The sequence below is a fragment of the Mus musculus genome, chromosome 3 (assembly GCF_000001635.26).
Source record: "Mus musculus strain C57BL/6J chromosome 3, GRCm38.p6 C57BL/6J".
Classification (NCBI taxonomy): domain Eukaryota; kingdom Metazoa; phylum Chordata; class Mammalia; order Rodentia; family Muridae; genus Mus; species Mus musculus.
The window spans coordinates 64815158-64835809 of NC_000069.6; the positions used below are offsets into that span (position 1 = coordinate 64815158).

General features: G+C 39.9%; 1 pseudogene across 1 annotated transcript in view; it reads right to left on the reverse strand.

Moving 5' to 3' along the window:
- Positions 1 to 20652, reverse strand: part of Vmn2r-ps11 (vomeronasal 2, receptor, pseudogene 11) — a 211881-nt pseudogene that overhangs the window by 182295 nt on the left and 8934 nt on the right. The gene's annotated exons all lie outside the window — the stretch shown is intronic.

Here is a 20652-nt window from a genome sequence, read left to right on the forward strand (position 1 = left end):
GCAAACGTAAGAATCCTACTAACAGAAATCAAGACCACTCACCATCATCAGAACGCAGCACTCCCACCCCACCTAGTCCTGGGCACCCCAACACAACCGAAAATCTAGACCCAGATTTAAAAACATTTCTCATGATGATGATAGAGGACATCAAGAAGGACTTTCATAAGTCACTTAAAGATTTACAGGAGAGCACTGCTAAAGAGTTACAGGCTCTTAAAGAAAAGCAGGAAAACACAGCCAAACAGGTGATGGAAATGAACAAAACCATACTAGAACTAAAAGGGGAAGTAGACACAATAAAGAAAACCCAAAGCGAGGCAACGCTGGAGATAGAAACCCTAGGAAAGAGATCTGGAACCATAGATGCGAGCATCAGCAACAGAATACAAGAAATGGAAGAGAGAATCTCAGGTGCAGAAGATTCCATAGAGAACATCGACACAACAGTCAAAGAAAATACAAAATGCAAAAGGATCCTAACTCAAAACATCCAGGTAATCCAGGACACAATGAGAAGACCAAACCTACGGATAATAGGAATTGATGAGAATGAAGATTTTCAACTTAAAGGGCCAGCTAATATCTTCAACAAAATAATAGAAGAAAACTTCCCAAACATAAAAAAAGAGATGCCCATGATCATACAAGAAGCATACAGAACTCCAAATAGACTGGACCAGAAAAGAAATTCCTCCCGACACATAATAATCAGAACAACAAATGCACTAAATAAAGATAGAATATTAAAAGCAGTAAGGGAGAAAGGTCAAGTAACATATAAAGGAAGGCCTATCAGAATTACACCAGACTTTTCACCAGAGACTATGAAAGCCAGAAGAGCCTGGACAGATGTTATACAGACACTAAGAGAACACAAATGCCAGCCCAGGCTACTATACCCGGCCAAACTCTCAATTACCATAGATGGAGAAACCAAAGTATTCCACGACAAAACCAAGTTCACACAATATCTTTCCACGAATCCAGCCCTTCAAAGGATAATAACAGAAAAGAAGCAATACAAGGACGGAAATCACGCCCTAGAACAACCAAGAAAGTAATCATTCAACAAACCAAAAAGAAGACAGCCACAAGAACAGAATGCCAACTCTAACAACAAAAATAAAAGGGAGCAACAATTACTTTTCCTTAATATCTCTTAATATCAATGGACTCAATTCCCCAATAAAAAGACATAGACTAACAGACTGGCTACACAAACAGGACCCAACATTCTGCTGCTTACAGGAAACCCATCTCAGGGAAAAAGACAGACACTACCTCAGAGTGAAAGGCTGGAAAACAATTTTCCAAGCAAATGGACTGAAGAAACAAGCTGGAGTAGCCATTTTAATATCGGATAAAATCGACTTCCAACCCAAAGTTATCAAAAAAGACAAGGAGGGACACTTCATACTAATCAAAGGTAAAATCCTCCAAGAGGAACTCTCAATTCTGAATATCTACGCACCAAATGCAAGGGCAGCCACATTCATTAGAGACACTTTAGTAAAGCTCAAAGCATACATTGCACCTCACACAATAATAGTGGGAGACTTCAACACACCACTTTCTTCAAAGGACAGATCGTGGAAACAGAAACTAAACAGGGACACAGTGAAACTAACAGAAGTTATGAAACAAATGGACCTGACAGATATCTACAGAACATTTTATCCTAAAACAAAAGGATATACCTTCTTCTCAGCACCTCACGGGACCTTCTCCAAAATTGACCATATAATTGGTCACAAAACAGGCCTCAATAGATACAAAAATATTGAAATTGTCCCATGTATCCTATCAGACCACCATGGCCTAAGACTGATCTTCAATAACAACATAAATAATGGAAAGCCAACATTCACGTGGAAACTGAACAACACTCTTCTCAATGATACCTTGGTCAAGGAAGGAATAAAGAAAGAAATTAAAGACTTTTTAGAGTTTAATGAAAATGAAGCCACAACGTACCCAAACCTATGGGACACAATGAAAGCATTTCTAAGAGGGAAACTCATAGCGCTGAGTGCCTCAAAGAAGAAACGGGAGACAGCACATACTAGCAGCTTGACAACACATCTAAAAGCCCTAGAAAAAAAGGAAGCAAATTCACCCAAGAGGAGTAGACGGCAGGAAATAATCAAACTCAGGGGTGAAATCAACCAAGTGGAAACAAGAAGAACTATTCAAAGAATTAACCAAATGAGGAGTTGGTTCTTTGAGAAAATCAACAAGATAGATAAACCCTTAGCTAGACTCACTAAAGGGCACAGGGACAAAATCCTAATTAACAAAATCAGAACTGAAAAGGGAGACATAACAACAGATCCTGAAGAAATCCAAAACACCATCAGATCCTTCTACAAAAGGCTATACTCAACAAAACTGGAAAACCTGGACGAAATGGACAAATTTCTGGACAGATACCAGGTACCAAAGTTGAATCAGGATCAAGTTGACCATCTAAACAGTCCCATATCACCTAAAGAAATAGAAGCAGTTATTAATAGTCTCCCAACCAAAAAAAGCCCAGGACCAGATGGGTTTAGTGCAGAGTTCTATCAGACCTTCAAAGAAGATCTAATTCCAATTCTGCACAAACTATTTCACAAAATAGAAGTAGAAGGTACTCTACCCAACTCATTTTATGAAGCCACTATTACTCTGATACCTAAACCACAGAAAGATCCAACAAAGATAGAGAACTTCAGACCAATTTCTCTTATGAATATCGATGCAAAAATCCTTAATAAAATTCTCGCTAACCGAATCCAAGAACACATTAAAGCAATCATCTATCCTGACCAAGTAGGTTTTATTCCAGGGATGCAGGGATGGTTTAATATACGAAAATCCATCAATGTAATCCATTATATAAACAAACTCAAAGACAAAAACCACATGATCATCTCGTTAGATGCAGAAAAAGCATTTGACAAGATCCAACACCCATTCATGATAAAAGTTTTGGAAAGATCAGGAATTCAAGGCCCATACCTAAACATGATAAAAGCAATCTACAGCAAACCAGTAGCCAACATCAAAGTAAATGGAGAGAAGCTGGAAGCAATCCCACTAAAATCAGGGACTAGACAAGGCTGCCCACTTTCTCCCTACCTTTTCAACATAGTACTTGAAGTATTAGCCAGAGCAATTCGACAACAAAAGGAGATCAAGGGGATACAAATTGGAAAAGAGGAAGTCAAAATATCACTTTTTGCAGATGATATGATAGTATATATAAGTGACCCTAAAAATTCTACCAGAGAACTCCTAAACCTGATAAGCAGCTTCGGTGAAGTAGCTGGATATAAAATAAACTCAAACAAGTCAATGGCCTTTCTCTATACAAAGAATAAACAGGCTGAGAAAGAAATTAGGGAAACAACACCCTTCTCAATAGTCACAAATAATATAAAATATCTTGGCATGACTCTAACTAAGGAGGTGAAAGATCTGTATGATAAAAACTTCAAATCTCTGAAGAAAGAAATTAAAGAAGATCTCAGAAGATGGAAAGATCTCCCATGCTCATGGATTGGCAGGATCAACATTGCAAAAATGGCTATCTTGCCAAAAGCAATCTACAGATTCAATGCAATCCCCATCAAAATTCCAACTCAATTCTTCAACGAATTGGAAGGAGCAATTTGCAAATTTGTCTGGAATAACAAAAAACCTAGGATAGCAAAAAGTCTTCTCAAGGATAAAAGAACTTCTGGTGGAATCACCATGCCAGACCTAAAGCTTTACTACAGAGCAATTGTGATAAAAACTGCATGGTACTGGTATAGAGACAGACAAGTAGACCAATGGAATAGAATTGAAGATCCAGAAATGAACCCACACACCTATGGTCACTTGATCTTCGACAAGGGAGCTAAAACCATCCAGTGGAAGAAAGACAGCATTTTCAACAATTGGTGCTGGCACAACTGGTTGTTATCGTGTAGAAGAATGCGAATCGATCCATACTTATCTCCTTGTACTAAGGTCAAATCTAAGTGGATCAAGGAACTTCACATAAAACCAGAGACACTGAAACTTATAGAGGAGAAAGTGGGGAAAAGCCTTGAAGATATGGGCACAGGGGAAAAATTCCTGAACAGAACAGCAATGGCTTGTGCTGTAAGATCGAGAATCGACAAATGGGACCTAATGAAACTCCAAAGTTTCTGCAAGGCAAAAGACACCGTCAATAAGACAAAAAGACCACCAACAGATTGGGAAAGGATCTTTACCTATCCTAAATCAGATAGGGGACTAATATCCAACATATATAAAGAACTCAAGAAGGTGGACTTCAGAAAATCAAATAACCCCATTAAAAATTGGGGCTCAGAACTGAACAAAGAATTCTCACCTGAGGAATACCGAATGGCAGAGAAGCACTTGAAAAAATGTTCAACATCCTTAATCATCAGGGAAATGCAAACCAAAACAACCCTGAGATTCCACCTCACACCAGTTAGAATGGCTAAGATCAAAAATTCAGGTGACAGCAGATGCTGGCGAGGATGTGGAGAAAGAGGAACACTCCTCCATTGTTGGTGGGAGTGCAGGCTTGTACAACCACTCTGGAAATCAGTCTGGCGGTTCCTCAGAAAACTGGACATAGTACTACCGGAGGATCCAGCAATACCTCTCCTGGGCATATATCCAGAAGATGCCCCAACAGGTAAGAAGGACACATGCTCCACTATGTTCATAGCAGCCTTATTTATAATAGCCAGAAGCTGGAAAGAACCTAGATGCCCCTCAACAGAGGAATGGATACAGAAAATGTGGTACATCTACACAATGGAGTACTACTCAGCTATTAAAAAGAATGAATTTATGAAATTCCTAGCCAAATGGATGGACCTGGAGGGCATCATCCTGAGTGAGGTAACACATTCACAAAGAAACTCACACAATATGTATTCACTGATAAGTGGATATTAGCCCCAAACCTAGGATACCCAAGATATAAGATATAATTTGCTAAACACATGAAACTCAGGGAGAATGAAGACTGAAGTGTGGACACTATGCCCCTCCTTAGATTTGGGAACAAAACACCCATGGAAGGAGTTACAGAGACGGAGTTTGGAGCTGAGATGAAAGGATGGACCATGTAGAGACTGCCATAGCCAGGTATCCACTCCATAATCAGCATCCAAACGCTGACACCATTGCATACACTAGCAAGATTTTATTGAAAGGACGCAGATGTAGCTGTCTCTTGTGAGACTATGCCGGGGCCCAGCAAACACAGAAGTGGATGCTCACAGTCAGCTAATGGATGGATCATAGGGCTCCCAATGGAGGAGCTAGAGAAAGTAGCCAAGGAGCTAAAGGGATCTGCAACCCTATAGGTGGAACAAGATTATGAGCTAACCAGTACCCCGGAGCTCTTGACTCTAGCTGCATATATATCAAAAGATGGCCTAGTCGGCCATCACTGGAAAGAGAGGCCCATTGGACTTGCAAACTTTATATGCCCCAGTACAGGGGAATACCAGGGCCAAAAAGGGGGAGTGGGTGGGCAGGGGAGTGGGGGTGGGTGGATATGGGGGACTTTTGGTATAGCATTGGAAATGTAAATGAGTTAAATACCTAATAAAAAATGGAAAAAAAAAAAAAAAAAAGATGGCCTAGTCGGACATCACTGGAAAGAGAGGCCCATTGGTCGGGCAAACGTTATATGCCCCAGTACAGGGGAACGCCAGGGACAAAAAATGGGAATGGGTGGGTAGGGGAGTGGGGGGGGGGCTTTTGGGATAGCATTGGAAATGTAATTGAAGAAAATTCGTAATAAAAAAAAAAAGAAAAAAAAAAAAAAGAAAATATGCCAAAAAGAAGACCCTCGCTCAAGAGGTCAAGAAACGACTCCTGCTTGCCAGCGGAGTCGCCCGACACCCGCAAGAGCCCACACAGGATTCCTCACAGGATCCTAAGACCTCTGGTGAGTGGAACACAGCGCCTGCCCCAATCCAATAGCGCGGAACCTCAGACTGCGGTACATAGGGAAGCAGGCTACCCGGGCCTGATCTGGGGCACAAGCCCCTTCCGCTCCACTCAAGCCCCGTGCTACCTTGCCAGCGGAGTCGCCTGACACAGGTGCATAAGATTCCATACAGAACATCGACACAACAGTCAAAGAAAATACAAAATGCAAAAGGATCCTAACTCAAAACATCCAGGTAATCCAGGACACAATGAGAAGACCAACCCTACGGATATTAGGAATTGATGAGAATGAAGATTTTCAACTTAAAGGGCCAGCTAATATCTTCAACAAAATAATAGAAGAAAACTTCCCAAACATAAAGAAAGAGATGCCCATGATCATACAAGAAGCCTACAGAACTCCAAATAGACTGGACCAGAAAAGAAACTCCTCCCGACACATAATAATCAGAACAACAAATGCACTAAATAAAGATAGAATATTAAAAGCAGTAAGGGAGAAAGGTCAAGTAACATATAAAGGAAGACCTATCAGAATTACACCAGACTTTTCACCAGAGACTATGAAAGCCAGAAGAGCCTGGACAGATGTTATACAGACACTAAGAGAACACAAATGCCAGCCCAGGCTAATATACCCAGCCAAACTCTCAATTACCATAGATGGAGAAACCAAAGTATTCCACGACAAAACCAAATTCACACATTATCTTTCCACGAATCCAGCCCTTCAAAGGATAATAACAGAAAAGAAGCAATACAAGGACGGAAATCACACCCTAGAACAAGCAAGAAAGTAATCACTCAACAAACCAAAAGGAGACAGCCACAAGAACAGAATGCCAACTCTAACAACAAAAATAAAAGGAAGCAACAATTACTTTTCCTTAATATCTCTTAATATCAATGGACTCAATTCCCCAATAAAAAGACATAGACTAACAGACTGGCTACACAAACAGGACCCAACATTCTGCTGCTTACAGGAAACCCATCTCAGGGGAAAAGACAGACACTACCTCAGAGTGAAAGGCTGGAAAACAATTTTCCAAGCAAATGGTCTGAAGAAACAAGCTGGAGTAGCCATTTTAATTTCGGATAAAATCGACTTCCAACCCAAAGTTATCAAAAAAGACAAGGAGGGACACTTCATACTCAAAAAAGGTAAATTCCTCCAAGAGGAACTCTCAATTCTGAATATCTATGCACCAAATACAAGGGCAGCCACATTCATTAAAGACACTTTAGTAAAGCTCAAAGCACACATTGCACCTCACACAATAATAGTGGGAGACTTCAACACACCACTTTCATCAATGGACAGATCGTGGAAACAAAAACTAAACAGGGACACAGTGAAACTAACAGAAGTTATGAAACAAATGGACCTGACAGATATCTACAGAACATTTTATCCTAAAACAAAAGGATATACCTTCTTCTCAGAACCTCACGGGACCCTCTCCAAAATTGACCATATAATTGGTCACAAAACAGGCTTCAACAGAAACAAAAATATTGAAATTGTCCCATGTATCCTATCAGACCACCATGGCCTAAGACTGATCTTCAATAACAACATAAATAATGGAAAGCCAACATTCACGTGGAAACTGAACAACACTCTTCTCAATGATACCTTGGTCAAGGAAGGAATAAAGAAAGAAATTAAAGCCTTTTTAGAGTTTAATGAAAATGAAGCCACAACGTACCCAAACCTATGGGACACAATGAAAGCATTTCTAAGAGGGAAACTCATAGCTCTGAGTGCCTCCAAGAAGAAATGGGAGAGAGCACATACTAGCAGCTTGACAACACATCTAAAAGCTCTAGAAAAAAAAGGAATCAAATTCACCCAAGAGGAGTAGACGGCAGGAAATAATCAAACTCAGGGGTGAAATCAACCAAGTGGAAACAAGAAGAACTATTCAAAGAATTAACCAAATGAGGAGTTGGTTCTTTGAGAAAATCAACAAGATAGATAAACCCTTAGCTAGACTCACTAGAGGGCACAGGGACAAAATCCTAATTAACAAAATCAGAACTGAAAAGGGAGACATAACAACAGATCCTGAAGAAATCCAAAACACCATCAGATCCTTCTACAAAAGGCTATACTCAACAAAACTGGAAAACCTGGACGAAATGGACAAATTTCTGGACAGATACCAGGTACCAAAGTTGAATCAGGATCAAGTTGACCATCTAAACAGTCCCATATCACCTAAAGAAATAGAAGCAGTTATTAATAGTCTCCCAGCCAAAAAAAGCCCAGGACCAGACGGGTTTAGTGCAGAGTTCTACCAGACCTTCAAAGAAGATCTAATTCCAGTTCTGCACAAACAATTTCACAAAATAGAAGTAGAAGGTACTCTACCCAACTCATTTCATGAAGCCACTATTACTCTGATACCTAAACCACAGAAAGATCCAACAAAGATAGAGAACTTCAGACCAATTTATCTTATGAATATCGATGCAAAAATCCTCAATAAAATTCTCGCTAACCCTAGTCAGCCATCACTAGAAAGAGAGGCCCATTGGACACGCAAACTTTATATGCCCCAGTACAGGGGAATGCCAGGGCCATAAAGGGGGAGTGGGTGGGTAGGGGAGTGGGGGTGGGTGGGTATGGGGGACTTTTGGTATAGCATTGGAAATGTAAATGAGCTAAATACCTAATAAAAATGGAAAAAACAAATTCTCGCTAACCGAATCCAAGAACACATTAAAGCAATCATCCATCCTGACCAAGTAGGTTTTATTCCAGGGATGCAGGGATGGTTTAATATACGAAAATCCATCAATGTAATCCATTATATAAACAAACTCAAAGACAAAAACCACATGATCATCTCGTTAGATGCAGAAAAAGCATTTGACAAGATCCAACACCCATTCATGATAAAAGTTTTGGAAAGATCAGGAATTCAAGGCCCATACATAAACATGATAAAAGCAATCTATGGTAAACCAGTAGCCAACATCAAAGTAAATGGAGAGAAGCTGGAAGCAATCCCACTAAAATCAGGGACTAGACAAGTACTTTCAACATAGTACTTGAAGTATTAGCCAGAGCAATTCGACAACAAAAGGAGATCAAGGGGATACAAATTGGAAAAGAGGAAGTCAAAATATCACTTTTTGCCGATGATATGATAGTATATATAAGTGACCCTAAGAATTCTACCAGAGAACTCCTAAACCTGATAAACAGCTTCGGTGAAGCAGCTGGATATAAAATAAACTCAAACAAGTCAATGGCCTTTCTCTATACAAAGAATAAACAGGCTGAGAAAGAAATTAGGGAAACAACACCCTTCTCAATAGTCACAAATAATATAAAATATCTTGGCGTGACTCTAACTAAGGAAGTGAAAGACACATGCTCCACTATGTTCATAGCAGCCTTATTTATAATAGCCAGAATCTGGAAAGAACCCAAACGCCCCTCAACAGAGGAATGGATACAGAAAATGTGGTACATCTACACAATGGAGTACTACTACTCAGCTATTAAAAAGAATGAATTTATGAAATTCCTAGCCAAATGGCTCGACCTGGAGGGCATCATCCTGAGTGAGGTAACACATTCACAAAGGAACTCACACAATATGTACTCACTGATAAGTGGATATTAGCCCCAAACCTAGGATACCCAAGATATAAGATACAATTTGCTAAACACATGAAACTCAAGAAAAATGAAGACTGAAGTGTGGACACTATGCCCCTCCTTAGAATTGGGAACAAAATACCCATGGAAGGAGTTACAGAGACAAAGTTTGGAGCTGAGATGAAAGGATGGACCATGTAGAGACTGCCATATCCAGGGATCCACCCCATAATCAGCATCCAAACGCTGACACCATGGCATATACTAACAAGATTTTATCGAAAGGACCCAGATGTAGCTGTCTCTTGTGAGACTATGCCGGGGCCTAGCAAACACAGAAGTGGATGCTCACAGTCAGCTAATGGATGGATCACAGGGCTCCCAATGGAGGAGCTAGAGAAAGTACCCAAGGAGCTAAAGGGATCTGCAACCCTATAGGCGGAACAACATTATGAACTAACCAGTACCCGGGAGCTCTTGACTCTAGCTGCATATGTATCAAAAGATGGCCTAGTCGGCCATCACTGGAAAGAGAGGCCCATTGGACACGCAAACTTTATATGCCCCACTACAGGGGAACGCCAGGGCCAAAAAGGGGGAGTGGGTGGGTAGGGGAGTGGGGGTGGGTGGGTATGGGGGACTTTTGGTATAGCATTGGAAATGTAAATGAGCTAAATACCTAATAAAAAATGGAAAAAAAAAAAGAAACGACTCCGGACGAAAATATTACCTCAGCAGCATGGTGAGAACTAATACATTTTTCAGAAAAATATTCTCTGATAAAGCATCATCATTTGGAATTTTGTATGATAGATTAACTAGAAATAAAAGCTATTTGAACCAGAAAATTGCATGTTTTTTTTAAGATCCTATGGTATATGCTATTTGTGGCCCAATATGAATCATAAATTACCAAATTTGTAGCATCATTGCTGTTATCATAACCATGCATCCTAGAACATGTTCTCAGACCCCATCAGGGCAACCCAAAGCTTATTGAGCAGCCTCATGGCATGCTGTGTTAGCAAAGGGCACCACTTCTGGTACCACAAAATGTTGGCAATTGGTATGGGAGTGACCCCACATAATCACAAGACACAGAACTCCTACAGGCTTACTGCCTGAGGACAATATTAAAACCAATATTAAAAGAGTGCATTTTCCAGTGGAGTGCATGGAAAAGTTTCCACAAAAATAGGCTCTGCAATATATATAATCCCTGCTTTGAAAGCTTTGTGGAGCCTTCAGAAATACCCAGATCTATAGCTCTGGTTTCCCCGAGGCTCCAGGGGATGGAATGACCATGCCTGCCAAACCAGAATGGTTAGTGAGGAGTATGTGTGTGAAAGAACAAGTGCATTGTGTGTGAAAGAATGAGTGCAGGCCAATTTCACCATTTGTTTGCTTTTTGCTGTTTATGAATAAATAAAAAGTGTTAGAACCTTTTCCACCGAGTTTTGAGGAATTTGCTTTCTGTCCGGTTTTATGGCTGTTCACTTCACTCTTGACTGAGATTAAATATTTACAACAGATGACAAGTTTCTATGCCTGGAATTCATGATTGTGTCTGTCTACAGTTGCTCTTAATTATAATCTGCATTTCTCAAAGTTCTTGAGTAGTTCAGAATTCTTCTGGTCTACCCATACTAATGTGGTTAAGATCAGCCAAAAGTCACCCTTTATTACAGAGTCAAAACTGACATGTCCCTTAAACTCTTAACTGACTGGAAGACAGAAAATAACAAATTAGAGCTCTTTTAGGAAGAAAAGGAGTGGGTATGGCTGGTAAATTACAACTACTCTGGTTTAATTTCTGTTGGTTTTACAAATAGCATGACCAAAAACAACTTTGGGTGAGAAAGAGTTTGTCTTATAAGTCCAGGTCATGATCCATCATTGAAAGAATTCAAGGAAGAAACTCAAGGCAAGAACTTGAAGGCAGTCCTGTTTGACATTTCACATGGCATTACCTCTGACAAAGGAACCCATTTCACAGTCAAGGAAGTGTGACAAGAACCACTGAATATGCTGCTTTCTCAATTAACTTTCTTATACAGTTTGAGACCCTCTGCCTAGGAAATGGAAATGCCCATAGTGATCTGGATCCTCCTACGTCAAGACAATGTCCTACAGATGAGTCCAAAAACAAATATGATCTAGTTAAAGCTGTTTCTTTTCATAGACAGCTAAGAAAACTGTACGAATTCTGGCTCCTCCCTCACTGGGTAATAGCACTCAATCTCTTGCTGACTCTAACACCCAGTACTAGAACTGGAGTAGAATAGATGCTGGAGGTGAACAAAACTCGGTAACCATGAAATGAAATTCAAAACACTAGGAAGTGTGTATGAAGTGTGGCGCATAGCAAATATCATCTGGGAAAGCATTTGTGGTCTGGTATTCATGCCACTCCAGTTTAGTCTTTTAGAAAAATCACTCCCCCACATTTTTAGATATAGCATGGGGAAAAACAAAGTTAAAAAATGGTAGGTGCTGAGGCAGGAGAATGAGTTTGTAGTTAGCCTGAAAGAAAATCTTTGTCTCAAAACAATAACTAAGATGAACTGCTGATCTTGAATTGCTTCTTTACAGTGAAATAAAGGTAGACCTGGTGGTTTGTCCTTTATGCATCTTAGAACTATGGAATGTACAAGTCCAACTGTTATTGCTCCACAGGAATGCGAAACCATGAAATAGTCTATTAACTTGGCCTTTGCTTGACTACTTTTCACAAATAAGAACTGTTTCAGCACAGTTTTGATGTTCATAGTTGGGACTGTAATTGCCAGCTGCATTATGAAGGCATGCAAAAGATCATTTTAGTGAAGGAGAGATAAAATCTATGATGATATCTTTATCATTCAGATTATCCAGTAGGACCAACATGGAGACTTATCTAACAAATTAATGTATATCGAGAACTATAGATTTTTCTCCTACAAGAACCTCCCCTTACCAGATCCTGTACTCAGGTCTGAGTCTTCCCTGGCACTTGGAGGATTAAACAGAGGAGCCTTAAAATTGATGTATCATTGACTCTCAACTTCCCTCATCTACCTTATCACCTGAGCCCTGGTGATCCAACCTCTTGCATATTTGAAATAAGCTAAGTCATTTCCAGTCTGTGTTCCAGTTCTAGGGAGAAGTTACTTTGTGGCAATTCATAATTTCATATATTGATGCAAGAAAAAAATTACTTCATAGCATCTTAATGCTGCCTTTCAGCAAAAGGGTGTGAGCCACTTAACACTGAAGGTTAGCAAAGAAAAATCCATTAGCTGTGTCCATCTCCTGCTGTCTTAGGCAGAATTTAAAATTCCAAAAGAATAACAAAATAATATAGGTTATTGTTTTGTCAGGTCATTGTGTCATTAAATTGTATATGCACCAAACAGTACAAGGGAGGAAAAAAGCACAGGCAAGTAAAAGAGAAGACATGACTATCCACAGAGTGACTTAGCTCTAATATGAATGATGCTTAGGCCCTGTGTCAAACAACAGAACCACATGTGTGCAACACTCAGTGCACATGTTATATTTTTTTCATAGAAGAAGCTGAGGTCATATCCCAGGCTCTGAGTCTCAGACAATACAGCCCACTGTATGTAGACAAATGGACTCTAGCTCTCTTGAAACCAGCAGAGCGGCACTGTCTACTGTCAAAAGCATTTTCATGCCAGCATTATCAAACATAGCTGAACATGCCATAGGTCTCTTTCTGTACTCTCATAATCTTGTCTTTGCCTGTCTCTGAGCTAACTTTAGCCATGATGTATTTAACTAGCTAAACATCAGTTTATCTTTTGAACCCATCTGCTCCATCATAGGTTTTTCTTCTAGTTATTTTATGATTCAGTAATGGTAACAATTGGGCAATTAAGAACACTTTCTTTTAAGTGATTTTAGCCCGTGATGTTGGTTTAAGTCCTTTATTTAGACTAGAACATTTTTTTTTCATCAGAGAAAATAATTGCAACCTTCATCCCACACAAACTTATGTGAGCGGATACTCATAAGCATGATTGGGTGTTGTATTCACTGGCCACATTTTCTAGTACCAGGTTTTACCTGGTATATACTAAACTCTTAACTAACCAGCTAAACTCTTCAAGAATTGGCAATGCAACTTATGTCTCTATTTTTCATAAAAATCCTCATCTGAATATCTTCTAGCTTATAAATTATGTACCAAACATCAGTTGTGAAATAAATCATGCTCAAGATAAATCTGTGCTGAATAAAAGAAAATATTCACAATAAGCAGAACTCTTTTCTAAGTAATTTCTAGCGAGATAGCTAGTTATGTAAGCATTAGCTAGGATATAGCGTGCATATGTTGACAGAGGTATCACTGACATTTTTACTCACTCATTATCATCTAGACTGGTGGGCAGCAATTTTCCTTCCTACAACAGCATCTTCTGATCCACCCATTCTTAGACAAGAATACCTCTCCCAAATGCCAACCCATGAATGTTGCTAGATAACCAAAGCTGTCAGCTCTCCAGTTGCATTAAAGAGCAAACAGCAGAGTTGTTTTTCACCAATTGTTCCTCGCCCAGATGCTATATCACATATTTTCATACAAGATATTTTTACAAAATGGGTGCATAAAAAGGACCTTGGTGAAGTAGTACTTGCTGGAGTTATGGCTCAGGAAGCAAAAGACCACATGGTCCACAAGAGGAGGAAAAGGAAGAGGAAGAAGAAAGAAAAACAGAAGGGAAGTAAAATAACAAAATTCCTTTATTTCTCTTGAACAGAAGTTGGTTTCAGGAAAAAGTGAAGAAGATATAAACATTTATGTATTTCTTGAACTTGATTCACATTTGTTGAAAACAAACACTCCCAATCTCCACGAACTCTTCTTTCTCAAAATGTCGGCTTATCTCCCTCCAACATTGTAATGAAAGTGTGCTATAGAGCTCCCAGTTAAAACAAAACAAAACAAAACAAAACAAAACAAAACAAAACAAAACAAAACAAATGCCTCCCAGACCCATATCCTGGTAGCCAATGGCCAAGTACTCATAGACATTGGGAGTCCCACTAGGAGAAGGCTGCTGTGCATTCACTGTCCACTGACTGAATGTATAAAGATTTGCTACCCTGAACCCCACTCCCCCATCACAATCATCCAGGACCAGTAGTCAGTTTTCAGCCCATCTTAACAAGACCAAGGTAAAACTTATTCTCCTTTCCCACTCCCACCCCCCACCCCAAGGCATCTGTGGCAAGGGGAAATCAGAATAAATTTCAAGTGTTTGCCAAGCATGGGCTTTAGAGTTTCAAGGAGGAAAAAGATCTTGCTGAAGGCTATCTAATTGCCTGTTAGCCTCAGAACAACATTGCAGTTCCTTACCATAGTCTGTTCCCTAACTACTGACGCAAATAGTCACATGAGCACAGATAGGAATGCAGCTTGTAAGAGTCTCCAGTTTAGTAGCCATCTACCTGATCATGTGTTCACTGGGGAAATAAGAAGCACAGCTTTGGGGAGGGAGTGGGGGGTCACATCAACAAATATTCTCTTGCTATTCAAGCTGAACTTCAATGGTCCTAATAAATAGGATAAACTACTGTCTTGTCAGTTATGGTGGCCAATAACTCTCTTATGCTATGATTTTCCTCATCTAGATTTCTACTTCTCTGGCTCAGCCCACATTTGTATAATAAGCTCTAATTATTTGCTTTCCTGACTGAGTCCTAAGGTAGATATTACTAATGTCAATGACTCCATGTAGTTCATCTTGGACTAGTTAGACTTTCCCAACATTCTTCTAGTTTTCAAACCTTGAGAGTAATAACTTAACTTCTTAGTGTCTTAACTTGAGAGTAGTGACTTAACTTACTAACTCCATGTAGTTCATCTTGGACTAGTTAGACTTTCCCAACATTCTTCTAGTTTTCAACCTTGAGAGTAATGACTTAACTTCTTAGTGTCCAGGATATCCTGAGGTGAAAAGCTATTCGTGGTTTGTATCAACCAACTCACTGACTTAGCTTTGCAACTTCCTGTTTGTCCCTCTCTCAGAGGTTTGCCTCAGTTAGGAGCCCCTACACAGATATTTTTTTCCTCTGTAGTCTACAGATGGCATCACATATACAACAGTATATGGAGGGAGGAAGAGTGTCAAGAACAAGGGAGACTCTGAATGCCCACCTGCCCCTAAGAAACAGTCTCATGAGACTGTGGGAGATAACTAGTGAAGGGACTCTGGAAGGCCTGAGCATGGCAATATGCCTTGCCCTTCCCCCATTCCTTCTTCTTTATTAAAATTCTTAAATTATGTTCTGAAAACCAGTCACCAAGGTCTGTTCCCTTATTTGGCCACTTCTTCCCCCTGAGGCTGGCTACTAAGTTCCAGCTATTAAAGTATTGAAGTCCAATAACCAAAAGCTCCCTTTTGGGTACTCTAATTAACATATCCAATAAAACCAATTCATCCTAATATGGGCTTCCCCTTTTACCTTTAATAACCTGCATTTTCCCATGGGCCACATCTGCCTCCTCTCTTTCTTGAGACAATCCTTTGTCCCTCTGGGATAAATATACCCCTCCTCTCCTGCCTCCTTTCCCTCCTCCCTTTCCCTATCCTCTGTCTCCTGCCATTGTCTCTTATTCCCTACCCTTTGTCCCTATGGGACAAATAAATCTCCCTGTGCTTGAGAACTAGGTCTTGGGTGTCTTGTGCTGAATACTGGTCCTTTCAAATAAAACCAAGCAGTACTTAAATTTAAAGAATAGCCAGTAGAAGAAAGAGGCCAATTACTCATTTGTGTGCATAAACCGTGAATTCTTATAGGGTGTGTTTAAGTGAATGGAAGGAAAATTGTTTTTATAAAACATGTATTCTTTTTTAATTTTTCCAGAATTCTGCTAGACCAACAATTATGGTTTGAATGTAATGTGCTCTATAAGCTTGCGTGTTTTAACGCTTGGTCTCCAGATGATAATACTGTTTTTGAAAGTTGTGGACTCTTTAAGAGGTACAGTCTTTCTGAAAGAATGAGTATTGAGTGCAGGCTTTGAGATTTGGTAGCATAGCAACACTTCCTGTCTCACTTGTTATATCTGATCAGAAAGAGATAGAGGAGTTGATAAACATTTATAAACAATACAATGACATTTTTTATGCTGCTGCCTTTTATTTCAGCTCATTTACAAACCTTACTTAGAACATAAGGCTGTACTGTTATAAACTATAAGAACTTCAGTTATTTACCGATGCATCAGAATTCAATGCAAACTTTAATGGCTTAAAATAGCAGTCAGTTATGATTGCTTATGAGTGTCTGGCTGACTAGGGGAAATATCTGTTATCATGACTGAACCAGAAATCTGTGACCATACTTGAATCACCCAATTAAATGCCTTCTAAGACCTAGTGAATTCTCTTGGATCAGGGACTGAAATATCACTTTTTCTTTTAAGAAACTGATTCTGATAAACACTGATGCCTAACAATAAGGAAATAAATGTTAAGGAAAATAAGTGACTGTGAAAAGTACCGGGACTATTTTTCAGATAGATTTGTTAGTGGAGACTTCCTAAGCCAGAGACATGGAAAGACCATAACTGACAAGACAGTAGTTATCCTATTTATTAGGACCATTGAAGTTCAGCTTGAATAGCAAGAAAATATTTGTTGATGTGATTCTGTTGAAGCTCTTCATGTGGAAGGAATTATCTTGAAATACATATGTAGGCTGACACAACAACAGCTTTATAAAGCATTCATGCATAATTTCCTAGTTCAACATATTGCTCATTTATCACAATTGAGTTCACAGACAAGGATGAACCATAAGCTGAATCAATGACACAGAAAACATGATCATTTGGAAAATTCATTCATGTTTTCCTCTGTCAACTACTGCAAACTGATGAGCAACCATAAATTTTGAGTCTAAGCAATAGAACAGAAGGAGGCAGACTGTAACAAAAACAATATATTATGAGCCTAAAAATGCCTAAGGTAATTGTCGAATCATTTTATTTCACCAAGGCCTTATTCAGGGACTGATTTATTTTTCTAGTTGATTTTTTTCTACTTGCCATTTTTAGGACTAATGATTGCCTTTCAATGTTCTTTCTCCCCAATCTAGTCTGTTTCTACAGCTATCAGTCTTTAGCTTACCTCATTACTGTCACTTCTACTTTCCCAGATACCTTGGAAACCTACCTACAACACCCTACATCATGCCATGAAAGGTGGATACATCTCTCTGTTCCATTGCCCACTGGCAGATGTGAGATGAGCAGATAACTCAGCGTGATCTCTTTAATCATAGACACAGAAACATTGGGGCAAGTTAGCCATGAATTGAACCCTCAGAAAGTGTGAGTCCTAAACTCTCCTCCTCTTAAGATATTCATCTCAAGGTTTTTTTTTGCTTGTTTGTTCGTTTGCTTGGTTTTGTTTTTGTTTTTTTTTTAACAGAGTGAGAGCAGTGATTAGTACAGCATTAGAGCACTAAATAGCAGTAGTAGAGGACAGACAGTGGCATGGTAGACAATCAGAAGGTTTGGGGAACTGAGGAAAGAAGGGAGGATTTGAAGAACAGGCTCTTAGAAAGGTTTGGGATAAGGACAGAATGACGGCTCAGGCTTGATGCCACCCAGTTATAATACACCCACATTTTCTTTTTGTCAGCTTAATAGTTTTGTAGTACCACCATAGGTCATAGAATTCTGCTGTTAAACCTGCTAAATCCTTATAGTCATCTAAGCTATTTCTGAACAAAGGTTTCTGGGCAATGCTCCCAGGGACAATAAACTCACAGGTTTGTATTGGAGCTTCAGAAGTTGTGATTTTTGCAGACCCCCAGGTAATGCAGTCAACTTTGGAGAAGGCAAGAGGAGCAGGACAAGCATGTCTACATTGTCATGGTGCATTCCAGAGGTATCACCAAGTTGCTGTCAGCTTCAAGAGTTTCCAGTGGCTCTCTTACCAAGAGTCACAGGTTTTTCAGTACAAGGAGATTTTATCAAAGCATCCAAAAAGACCTGGTGTAAGAGGCACTTTCCATTTCCATTTCAACTGATCATGAGAATCATACTCTGGACGATTTCTATCGTTATTACTTATTTTTGCATATGTGTGTGATGTGAATTTATGCATACACATGATTCTATGTGTGTGGATACATGGGCACATATGTGAAAATGCATGTGTAAACCCAGGGTTGGCACTGGCAGCCATTCTTGGTCACTTCCTACCTTACTCATTAAGTGAACGTAGGACATGGGCTAGTTAAGCTAAGCAGCATGTTCTGAAATTATAAAACATGGAGTTATATCGCACTCACTTGGAATTTAATAGGTTCTAAAGATCCAAACTCTGGTTCTCCTGCTTGATCCACTCAGCTATCACCCTGTTTTAATAGAGTCAAAGCCCTGCACAACTGACTCATGATTCAGTGTTCGCAAGAAAAGGGTGTTTCAGAGACATGAGTATGTATTCTGTACCCCAAGCTACATCAGAGTGAAGCAGTTGGTCACTGAATGAGCCAGTTCTTATACTCAGTTATATGGAAATGCAAGCATGCTCTTCTTATTCATGTCCTTGTGGTGCTAAGTAACAATTGCTATTAGTGGGTAAAATCCTTCCCTAGGCTCCAACAGACAAGGCTGAAATAAAGTTCAGTCAGTCATGTTAGAGTTCCATAAATCAAGTTGAAATTGGCTGGGTTATCTGACCTCAGGAGTTAGAATTAGAGAGATAACAGCTACATTTCCCAAACAAGTTAGTTTCAATTGGCACAGCAATAGAGCTCCATCTGCACCCACCTTTCTCTGTCCCCTCTCTCATGCACACACAACAACCTAATGGTAACTAATTTCTTTCTCAGTGTCTCTCTACCTTACAGGAAAAGTAACTTAGAAGCTGGGTGTGATGGCTTACAGTTAGTCAATGGCTAAGTGGGCAATATAGGAAGATTGCAAGTTTTAGACCACTGAGTTTTAGGGCAATTGTGGCCACACAGCAAAAACTCATCTAGCAACAACAAAAACCAAAGGGACTTAAAGAAAATATAATCTACCTTTTGTTCTGCTTCTGTTTGTTCCCTCCCTTTATAAGACTCACCTCTCCTGCTTAGTACAGTGGAACACTTCACACTATGGGGGAATGAACCTGTCTTAGAGTTGAAATACAGCTATACGGATACTTAAGTTAAATTATTATAAATTCTGCTTTGGTAAGAATAAGTATTAACAGAAAGAACTTACTAAAAAGTCATGGTGGTGACATATCGAGAAAAGGATTAAGTTTGGGTTAAGTATTAAGGATATGAGAGAATTAGCTCTGCCTCACAGTCTAACTCAGCCTGCTTATGAAATAGCTGAACACAAACAACCAGTGTGTATAATCTTACTTTAAAGTTATGACGCAGCACTGTGTAGAACTCATACACTGCTTTTACCCATCCATTTGCATCCATTTCCAATCTTCAGACCTCAAAATCCATTCTCATCCCCATTCTCAACAGTGACATGACTTATGATTTCACAGGAGAAATTATACAGGGAAAGCTGCTTTTCTCTCTGCATGAGAATGGGACACATCCACAGTCCCCAGAGGAGTGGAGTCTCCACTCCAGGGCACGCAGGATCTTAGGAGCACCAGTGAGAGGATCACAACATCTGCTCCAACACCACTGGGAGTATCTGGGATCAGCAGGTTTCAGGGAAGCAGAAACCCAGCCCGAACAGTGGCTCAGGATCCTTCCAGTCAGTGCAGCTCTACCTTGGGCACAATCTCGGCAGATAGTCCCAAGGTGCCCAGAGGAGAGGAGTCTCCACTCCCTGGCTCCCTAACATGCCTAGGATCTTAGGATTCCAGGATCCCAGGAGCTTGGTCACACCAGGATCTCAGGGTCTCAGAGGCAGCTTAATTCCCAGGAACTCTGGCATACCCAGAATCTCAGGATCACAGGATCACAGAATCACAGGATCATAGAGGAAGGTGGACTCTGAGGACTCCAACCAGGATTAAAGGAAGGACAGGCTCCAATCAGATATAGCAAGGGAAGGGAACACTTGAGATAATCAGATGGCAGGAGGCAAGCATAAG